Source organism: Rhipicephalus microplus, unplaced genomic scaffold (genome assembly GCF_043290135.1).
Source record: "Rhipicephalus microplus isolate Deutch F79 unplaced genomic scaffold, USDA_Rmic scaffold_71, whole genome shotgun sequence".
Classification (NCBI taxonomy): Eukaryota; Metazoa; Arthropoda; class Arachnida; order Ixodida; family Ixodidae; genus Rhipicephalus; species Rhipicephalus microplus.
The window spans coordinates 266848-277895 of record NW_027464644.1 but is presented as its reverse complement, the minus strand read 5'-3'; the positions used below and the strand labels follow the sequence as shown (position 1 = coordinate 277895).

The 11048-nt window shown below is 45.2% G+C and overlaps 1 long non-coding RNA gene across 1 annotated transcript; it reads left to right on the top strand.

Annotated features, from left to right (window-relative positions):
- Positions 1 to 526: 526 nt before the first annotated feature.
- On the top strand, positions 527 to 10096 carry LOC142790102 (uncharacterized). Its single transcript, XR_012889378.1, has 2 exons — positions 527 to 629; positions 9467 to 10096. It is a non-coding gene; the product is annotated as an uncharacterized LOC142790102 (long non-coding RNA).
- Positions 10097 to 11048: the final 952 nt, after the last annotated feature.

The window sequence follows — 11048 nt, the reverse complement described above, 5'->3', positions numbered from 1 at the left end:
TTGTTCAGCTGCGCTGCTCGACATGACATGAACCCCGCAAACAGGTTTCACAGCACATACAGGCGCGCAGCGGCCAATGGCGGTCCCCGATTAGTACCATGTAATAAGCCAGTCGCGGCACTCGAAAAATGCGCAGAACAGTGATTCTTTTTATTATTTCTTGCGCTGCATCAGCGAGAGAAACTGTTGTTATGTGAAGAGTGAGGCTCGAATTTCGACTCATGCGATCAACAATGGCTAGCGGCGGCGCATTATCGGCGGCAAGGTGCTCGAAGACTGCACACTTGCCACCTTTTAACAGGCACCTTGTGCTCTTTAGATGAAGTTTTAAAGCATTTCCAGTGAAGTCTCGACCTGTATTATTTTTTTCATAACAATAGAGGTACTAACATTATCAAAATAGGCGAGAATAAAAAATCAGTAATTTTGAAAAAATGTCGCGTTTTTCGACCTGCATCTCCCCTTAACATCTTCGTTTTCCTTCTCTATCTATAAAAAGGCGCGTGCATTTCCAGCAAGCGCGTCTGTTCGATGTAACTTGCCGACTTGTCACTGGGATACTGTAAACACCTGAAGTGCATGACACAAACTGATTGTGCTGTGTTGTGCTACATTCCCTTTATCACGAGGTAAGACTTTTATCAATTTTAATGCGAACGGCAGCGCAAATCGTAGTAGTTCATTAGGGGCGCTTAAAGCAACTGTATGCCGTAGTGTACACCGATTTTTCATTTTTAGACAATGGGAAAGCTTGTGTGCAAATGAAAGGACAGCAGCATTCTTTTTATTCATCCTTATGTTATGATAGATACAATGCTTTAACCAGCTTCAAAAGCTTTTCACATTGGGCTACTAAGGTCTGAGGCGGGGAGACGGAGACGTCTATCTAATCAAAGGGAGACGCTAGTGCCAATGAGGTGCCTACATGATTTATTGAGAGGTCAATGGAAGCGAGAAAGTGCAATGCCATTTTTGACTGTTTTAGAATGTGATGACTTGTAACTTAAAAGTGGTTTTGCTGATATGGGGCAGAACATCCAAAGGTTGTATTCAAGTGAAGATATGTATTGAAGAGCCAGAAACTGTAGGCATTGATCATAAGGTACCGTATTTACTCGCATAATTCTCGCACCCCCCACATCGCCCAACAAAAATACCATTTCTTTTTTCCTCGAGTAATTATTGCACCCCCGAAAACTGCTGCGATAATGTCGTCTGCTCTTTCCAGCCACTGATGATGATAGCGCACGCCATCTGGCGCCATCTTTTAAGCATCAAGCGTACTATTCTACAGAGATTCAATCCAAGTCAAGCCGAAGTGGCCAGTGTGCGTTGCGTCGTGTTTTCTATGTTGTGTCGGTAATCTTGTCACGTTATGAGGCGATACTGAAGCTGTACAGCTGCTTTCAAGTTGCAAGTGATAGATCATGCACTAAACAATGGCAACAGGGCCGCCGGTAGGCCCTTCAGAGTCTACGAGTTTTGTGTTCGTTACTGGTGACGGCAGCTTAAAGCCACCAAGGCGCGTTGGGTCTGCCGTATGCCTAAAACTGGGATTGATGGTAAACTTTATTTCTTCAAAAGGAAACTGTGGACGATTCTGTTAAAAGCCATCAGCCCAATACTGACATCCCACTCTTACCTTTTGAGGGCTCCTCTTGAGCGACGCTGCCGCTACGCCCGCAACGACCGCAAGCTTTGCGTACAGTATTCTAATTCTCGACTATTTGCTTCCACTTTTTGTGTCTTTATTAAATCTTGTCTTGTGTTGTATCTCTGCTTTTATTGTTGAGGTAAGTTCTAATTAGTATTTCTTAAAGCTTGCTGTAAGTTGCTGGTGTGAGAATCCCGATTTGCGGCCCCTTCGTTTTCTTTTTCGCTCTTTACGTTTTCGTGGAAAGTTTTCCCCGCGTAATTCTCGCACCCCCCAACTTTGCATCAATTTTCCGGCAAAAAAAGTGCGAGGATTATGCGAGTATATACGGTAGTTTGAACGACAAGGTGACACCTAAACTATCTTGAAAACCTTCAGCATATCTAGAAGGAGCTTTCTGGTGCAAAAACTTGGAATATAAATAAGAAAAGTGTGTACATACGTAGTGGTAGTTTTGCTTACTTAAGCCATTCAAATTATGTACCAGCATCCTGTTAAACTTACTCAGGTAGTTTTCTCGGAAGCCAAAAATCTATATATCGACTATATAACTGCTGGGGCGTCACAATTTTTTTTCATGTTCCATGCTAATAATGTAACCAAATATTGCCAGCTAGGTACTGCTGCTGGCACCTCAATGTTTCTTGAACCACCTCAAAAGCTATCAACACAACCTTTGCTGCATGATCATAGAGACTGTGATTTATTTTTGTTGTGCAGGACAATGTTGGTGACGAGATATTGCATATTTCTTCACTAAAGGTATACTGTGTTAAATATGGCACATACTGATTTCCTGTAACTCGAGAAAGCATGGCACCTCGGTGCCCATCCTGATGCTTCCTTAGTCAACACTCCTGGCTGTGAATAGGGTACATCAGCGACAGTCTAGGACATTGTTTGTTAGGATACGAGAGCCAAAAGAGAGGCAAAATGGTTAACTGAATGTTCTTTCTGTGGTTATCAAGCTGTCGGTCCTTGGACATGATAGGAAACGCCAAACCAATATAATTTTGAATACTTGAAGAGATCAAATGCCCCGCAGGGGCGCCTGTTAAAGCAGGCGTTTGGTGTGTAGCGACACCACGGACCCGAGCTAACGGGGGAGTTTCTACTCCCTCCCACGCCTAGCCGTGCGTGGCTTTGCCGTGTCCGGGGAAAAGGGGATCCTGGGGGTTGAGCTGACGCTGGGTGATTGGACCTTTAAGGCCCCCTGGCAGAGGCAACACACCCCTTTGGCCCCGGCTTCACGTAGACGGCACCCCTGGGCTGACCCAACCAAGGGAAATCGGTAGTCGCCTTTTCCTATTTCTCTCTCTCTCTACATCTTAGTCTTTTGTCATCTTTAAATCAATCCTGTCTTCTTCTCTCTTTAATTTACTTCCGATTTTTCCTGGCGGCAAGGGTTAACCTTGTGTATGTGCTCTGTCTTGGGCACAATACATTTGGTTATAGCGGCTGTGTACAGCTGACGTTGACATGCCTCATATATATTTAGGACTTGTCACGTCCCCGTGTTGGGCTTCATGGTGGGCGGCTGGCATGGCTGCCGAACTCACATTTAGTTTATGGCTTTTTCTTCTCTCCCTGCATTGCATGATCGTCCTCTCCCGAAGAGAGGGCGCACCGAAGACTTTTGCAAGTATTTCAGCAAACCGAAAGAAACCTTTCCCCGCTACCATGTAATCCATTGTGAAACCGCTGAAAAGAACGCCAGAACTATTTCGCCTTTCGTTGTTTCCAAATGCCTCACCACTACACTTGGACCAGGTTACCACGCTACAAGAATGGCCAGTGGGGATCTCCTCCTCGAGGTAAAAAGTCAGAGCCAGTACGAAAACCTCTCAAAACTAGAATCGTTTGGAAACATACCTATCTCAATTACACCACACCGCTCACTCAACACTTCCCGAGGCGTTGTATCTGATCAAGACTTGCTTGACCTGACTGAAGGTGAGCTCCTCGAGGGCTGAAAGGACCAGCAGGTGACACAAGTACAAAGAATCAAAATTAGGCGTGATAAGAAGGAAATCCCAACAAAACACATAATTGTGACATTTTGCACCAGCACCCTGCCTGAACATCTCGAAACAGGATACTTGAAGTTGAATGTGAGACCTTACATTCCCAACCCGCGACGTTGCTTCAAATGCCAGCGTTTTGGTCACGGCTCTCAGAGTTGCCGCGGCCAACTCACCTGCGGAAAGTGTGCCACCACAGGACACGCTACAGACGAGTGTAAGGTGGAGGATGGGGCCCACTGCGCAAACTGCGATGGTGCCCATCCCGCATACTCCCGAACCTGTCCAACATGGAAAAAGGAAAAAGAAATTGTTACAATCAAAATCACACAAAACATTACTTTCCGAGAAGCCCGTCAACAAGTATCTGGGCTTTTCACAAACAAACCATCGTTTTCCGATGTAGTGCAACAGGGGGCAGCACTACAACGGCCTGCGGCAACTGCCCATGCCAGGCACAGTGTGCCCAGGTGGTCGCCAATGCCCCCACCCACGGCGGGAACAGCCAAGGCTGCCCTGCCACTCGTCCCCACGGCGACAACCAAGGCCGCTGCAAACTCTTGCAGCGGCCAGGGTATCCCAGCACCAAAGGAGGTTCCTTCGACCTCTAGCTCAAGAGGACCGAAGGTTTCGCCCCCCGAGGTGAAGGAGACCCGAGGGTCGGCCGATATGAAGGCCTCGTCTCACCAGGCGAGGTCCCAAGCCCAAAACATCAGCTCGCAACTGCGGGCATGCAGTGCCTCTGAGGAGGCAATGGACACCACGGCACCCCTGGTGCAGAAAGATCGGCGTAGCTCCCTGGAGCGCGCCAAACGAAATAAAAAGCCAATAACGGGGCCCGACGACGGCCCTGTTCTTTGAGTCTTAACGCTTAGCTTAAGAAGCAGACACACCCATTGTTCCTTACACACAGCACTACGTTACCTCCAATATGGCAACACAAATAATACATTGGAACGTCAGAGGACTCCTCAGAAACCTCGATGATGTTCAAGAGCTCTTTTGCAAACATTCGCCGAAAGTACTGTGTGTACAGGAAACTCATTTAAAATCTAAAAACACGAATTTTTTGCGTCGGTATGTTCTCTTCCGAAAGGACAGAGATGATGCTGCGGCATCATCCGGCGGTGTAGCCATTATTGTTAATCAAAAAGTAGCATGCACACATTTACCACTGCAAACAACACTAGAGGCAGTGGCTGTTCGAGCAGTTCTTTTCAACAAGCTCGTCACCATCTGCTCTCTGTACATACCCGCACACCACCGTCTTGGAAAACGAGAATTCGAGTCCTTAATAGACCAACTACCCGAACCTTACTGGTCCTTGGTGACCTGAATGCTCATAGCAGTCTATGGGGTGATTCTCGCTGCGACGCACGAGGTCGTCTCATTGAACAGTTCCTTTTTTCCTCCGGCGCCTGTCTGTTGAATAGGAAAGAGGCAACATATTATAACCTTGCCAACAAAACCTACTCTTCCATAGATCTCAGCATCGCATCTCCATCACTTGTACCATTACTCCAATGGAAAGTTCTAAATAATCCCTACGGAAGCGGTCATTTTCCTGTCGTTTTGAGTACAAAAACATCATACGAATATCCTGCACGAGTTCCCAAATGGCTTATACACAAAGCCGACTGGGAACAGTTTCATAACAAAGCTCACTTATCTTGGACTGACATATGTACGCTAAGCATAGATGAAGCTGTGCAGTACTTCACAGCTCTCCTTATTAACACAGCAGCCAAATGCATCCCACAAACATCTGGACAGCCCGGCAAGCGACACGTCCCATGGTGGAACACAGAGTGTCGTAATGCGCGAAAGGAACAGAACAGGGCATGGAGGTTGCTGCGCAACTCGCCGACAGCGGAAAACCTTGAGAGCTTTAAGAAAATAAAGTCTCAAGGCAGGAGAACGCGTCGGCAGGCCAGAAGAGAAAGCTGGCAGAAGTTTTTGTCAGGGATCACTTCATACACACAGGAGGCTAAAGTCTGGAACATGGTCGGTAGGATAGCAGGAAAACAAGTACACACACTTCCACTCGTAAACACTCAGGGTGATACCTTGGAAGATCAGGCAAACTTCCTCGGTGCACACTTTGAACGGGTATCCAGCTCGTCCCACTATACTGACACTTTCCAAAAATACAGAACAAGAATAGAAAAGCAGAAACTAGAACATAAATCCACTAGATACGAGTCATATAACCAAGCTTTCAGTCTAGCTGAGCTCCGAACATCTCTAAACTCCTGCAGTACTTCTGCCCCAGGTTCTGACCGTGTGGTGTATGAAATGTTAAAAAACCTACCAGCCGAAACACGAAAAACCTTACTTTGTTTATACAATGCTATCTGGTTTTCTGGCACTATCCCTACCTCCTGGAAAGAGACTATTATTATTCCCATTTTGAAAGAGGGCAAGGACCCTTCTTTAGCTTCAAGTTATAGGCCTATTGCACTTACAAGCTGCTTGTGCAAAGTATTCGAAAAAATGATAAACTGCCGACTTCTACATATTCTTGAAACAAACAATTTGCTCGACCCATTTCAGTGCGGGTTTCGAGAAAGTAGATCCACCACAGACCACCTCGTTCGTATCGAGGCACAGATAAGAGACGCCTTCGTCCATAAACAATATTTTCTCTTTGTGTTCCTCGATATCGAAAAGGCGTATGATACAACATGGCGTTTCGGAATTCTAAGAGACCTGTCCCACCTTGGTGTGCGCGGAAGAATGTTTCATATAATCGAAAGTTACCTGTCAAACCGGACATTCCGTGTCCGTCTAGGCAGTGTGCTCTCCCAAACATTTGTCCAGGAAACAGGCGTGCCACAAGGTGGCGTGCTTAGTTGCACACTTTTTATTATCAAAATGAATTCTTTGCACTTGTCCATTCCCCGCAATATGTTCTATTGTACATATGTCGATGACGTTCAGCTTGGCTTCAAGTCATGCAACTTAGCCATGTGTGAGCGGCAGGTTCGGATGGGTTTAAATAAGGTCTCCAAATGGGCATACGAAAACGGATTTCGACTTAACCCACAGAAAACCACGTGTGTCTTGTTCTCTCGAAAGAGAGGCATGCACTCGGAACCTGACATTTGGCTGAACGGGCAACGTCTGTCCGTCAAAGCCGAGCATAAATTCTTAAGCTTAATCTTGGACAACAAGTTCACCTTCGTACCGCACATCAAGTATTTAAAAACAAAATGTTTAAAAGCCATGAATGTTATGAAAGTGTTGTCACGTACTACGTGGGGTAGTGATAGGCAATGCCTCATGAACCTCTATAGAAGCCTTATTCGTACCCGCTTAGATTATGGGGCCGTTGTCTATCAGTCTGCCACTCAAAGTGATTGATTGATTGATATGTGGGGTTCAACGTCCCAAAACCACTATATGATTATGAGAGACGCCGTAGTGGAGGGCTCCGGAAATTTAGACCATGCCACTCAAAGTGCCTTGAAGATGCTTGACCCCGTGCACCATTTGGGCATCCGCCTTTCTACGGGTGCTTTTCGCACCAGCCCCGTAGAAAGCCTTTATGTTGAGTCAAATGAGTGGTCGCTTCATCTGCAGAGAACTTACATGTCTTTTGTTTATTTCCTTAAGGTGAAAGCAGACAAGAAGCACCCCTCATACTCTACAATTAATGATTTGTCGAGCTCAACTCTGTTTCAAAACAGGCCTTCGATGAGGCAGCCCTTCTCAATTCGCCTGAAGTGTCTAGCTGAAGAAACTGAAGTGTCACTTGAACACAGTTTAATGGCTCCTGTAGCATACCCGCCACCGTGGCAGTGGCAGACTATAGACTGCGATGTGTCCTTCTTAGAGGTTACAAAACATGCACCTATTGCCCATATCCGAACATACTTTCTGGAACTCAACACAAATACACATGTCCTGAGTTCTTCACAGATGCCTCCAAGACTAACTCCTCTGTGTCCTACGCTTCGGTCGGCCCATCCTTTTCGGATGCTGGCCCTCTACATCCACGCACAAGTATCTTCACAGCGGAAGCTTACGCGATACTGGTGGCAGCTAAACACATCAAACAATTACAAATACAAAAAGCAGTAATTTATACAGACTCCCTCAGTGTGGTAAAGGCTCTGCACAGTCTTAAAAAACAAAAAAACCCAGTCCTTGTCTCACTTTACTCCATTTTGTGCACACTCTACACGCACAAACAACATGTTGTAGTGTGCTGGGTGCCAGGGCACCGTGAGATCCAAGGCAACGTGAGGGCGGATCAGCTCGCTGCATCCGTCCATGAGAGCACCGCCATTACATCCATATCAATCCCGGACCTTGATCTTAAGCCGTCTCTCAAACTAAACCTCAGGGACTACTGGCAGAGCAAGTGGGATACACACTCACAAAACAAACTACACGTTATCAAGCCACACCTTGGCCAATGGCCACCAGTATCAAAATCACGTCTAACAGAGATAACACTAACAAGACTCAGGATAGGGCACACATACACGACACACACACATCTTTTATCCGGTGGTGATCCACCATTGTGTGATAAATGTGGTGAGGCTTTAACAGTTCTTCACGTTTTAATCCAATGTAAACAGCTAGACATTCTAAGAAGACAACACTTCCCATTACCCTACCGACAACATATACCTTTACACCCTGCAATGTTTGTCGGTAGGGAACCACTTTTCACCCATAAATCATTGTTAGCTTTTTTAAGGGATGTTAATTTTTACCATGTATTATACCCAGGCATTGCGTAGAGTGACCTCTCAAGAGAGGTCGCTGCTGCTGTGATTACATTTAAAAGCACATGTCTCGCAGCCCTTGGACACAAGGGCACTGATGAGGCAAGTGTGCTAGTGCCAAATATTTTTGCATGTTTTTATTATCAAAACCTTTGTCACCCTTTTAATATGCATATCACGCCACTGTCATGTCTTTATTACTTATGTTTTTACCCGCATTATCGCGAGGAATTTTAAGGCCCCTATACAGCCACGCAACATATCATTGTCCACATCTCTATACTCATTGAAAAGGCGCTCTTTGGCCATCAATAGGCCCTTGCGCCATAAAACACCACACATCATCATCATGAAGAGATCAAATGCTCAAACTGGTGACTGCATCGCCTGTGCACATTGAAAAGCAGGGACTAAATGCACTCTTGCCTCCCGTCTACATATGACTGTTCAAAAAATTTATGCATATTTGAAACTCACCAAGGTACTTGTCCTGTTATAAGCGTTTTGCATTTTGTGCTGTGTCATTGGGAATGACGCACTTTGGGTGGGCCTATGTGCTTTGAAAACAGGCTGTACAACGAAGAAGCATGTTTTCATTTGAGAATTCTTACGTTTTTGCACCTTGTGTGAGTAGACTAATTTACACTGTGGGCTTCTCCAAATCATGTTAGTGATGGAGAATCTGTTGCTGGGCCTGTTGGTACATACTTAAAACAAAAAACAGCTTAAGGACGGGTACACAAGATGAGAAGACGCACGCTGGAAGCAGTATTTGTCTGTCGTGCTCTCTTCTTGAATATGGCTCCCAAAGCTGGTTTTTCCGTTTCTTCAAGTGTGAAAGTGCTGCTTAAAGAATATGCACAAGCTGGTTTGTTATTGCTTTTATGCTTTCATAAGCTCACATATTTATTTTTCATTGCGTTTGGCGGGTGCTTTAATAGTGACAGGTTCCTCTTTGAATTCACCTTATCGAAGAGGTTGCTTGACCTTCTATCAAGCATGGCAGCTTCGTTTTTTTCCCTGCGTGACTCTTCGTGTTGTTTTTTCCTAAGGGCCACCACCCAACACTCGGAGCACCTGCAAAGTTTACGAACTACCGCTTTGATGTCGACGAGTTCCTTCGGATTCTTCGCATTACCATGGACTATGTCAAGAAGTTGCAGGCCGTTTCTGTTGAGCTGGGCACCAGCGGGTCACAGTTCTTGACAGGTCATCAGGAATTGTAATACACGGAGATGAGACCTCTTGTCTCTCTATTTGCACCCTATGCCTTCCTTCATGATGAACCCCTACCAACTAGCTCAACTTTCGATCTTTTTGTTCTCAGGTATCACCTGCAATAATGTATTTTGTTTCGATCACCTTGCCATCTATTGCACCAAGCTGAAAATATCAAAACTACATAAAGATTAGAAGAGTGTACTAATGGAGTGGTGATATCAGAATGGCAAGTCAATTTCGTAGAAATGCATGGGTTTAAGAAAAATTAATGATAGGCGAAAAATTTTGATGCAGCTTAGAGTGCAACACTGTATGCTGTTGGACTTAACGTGAGAGCTCTAGGAAGTGTTGACCAATGATTCGCCTGTCCTTCGAGGACAGGACGCTGGTGTATGCGGGCAAATGCACGCTGCCCTTCCAAATGTGTATCGAGCTACAAAATAAAACAAGGTACCAGACAAGGTCTTGTGTCTTAAATTATATGTCAATTGTATTTGACCTTGTTTCCCCAGAGGCCTTTGGCTATGTATTGTGGCCTTTGGCTAGAAGTAAAAAATAAAGAAAACAAAGGTAGGACGACATGCACACAAGGCACTCTTCAGAATTCAACTGCCCCGTAGAATCAATTTGCACCTGCTACTGAGCTAACAAACAAGTCATCATCACAAAATGAGCCCAACAAAAGCAGCACAAATTCCGTGAAGAAGGTCAATTATAGCATTTATTCAACTGACTGTCCCACTCTTGAAAATAATTTTAATTGTAGTTAAAAATTGCACTCAATTACAAAGGTAAGTTCAAAAAAGCATTTCGATTATATCAAACCATGAAAACATGCGCAGTTATGAACAAAAGCACATACTTTATTAACGTTACACAGCCCCGATTCTAAGTGACCTGCTTCTAGCCTGATACATTAGAAAGCTGCAAGGAGATAATGGGCCGTTTGGCAGCGTGAGGACGCTCAGGTATGCCGATGATTTTCTGGTGTTCTTCTGGGCGACCCCTGAAAAGGCTTTTGAGAAGATCAACAAGATTTTTGCCCACTTATCGACGTCCTTTCTTGGTTTCCCAAAGAAGCACCCCGCTGACGGCCAAATGCGTTTTCTTGGCCTCAAGTTGTACAACAGTGCTGTGCCCAGGTGCTGGAAGCATACCCTCGTTTAGACAAGGGCCTTCTTCCATGCACTATTCCGAACTCGTCAAACGGGCCACTGCGTTGTCTGCAATGAAAAATGCTATAATTAGGTCCTGCTCCCATCAAGTTGCAATAAGCTTCTCGCATCAAGTCCTGCGATTGATGACAACAGGCGTTCCTGAACAGTTACCTGTTTTAGCGGAAGTCATCCTATCTAAGCTGTGGCGATTTTCAACCTCACTCTAACTACATAACCAAATAGGGAAATTAGCAGT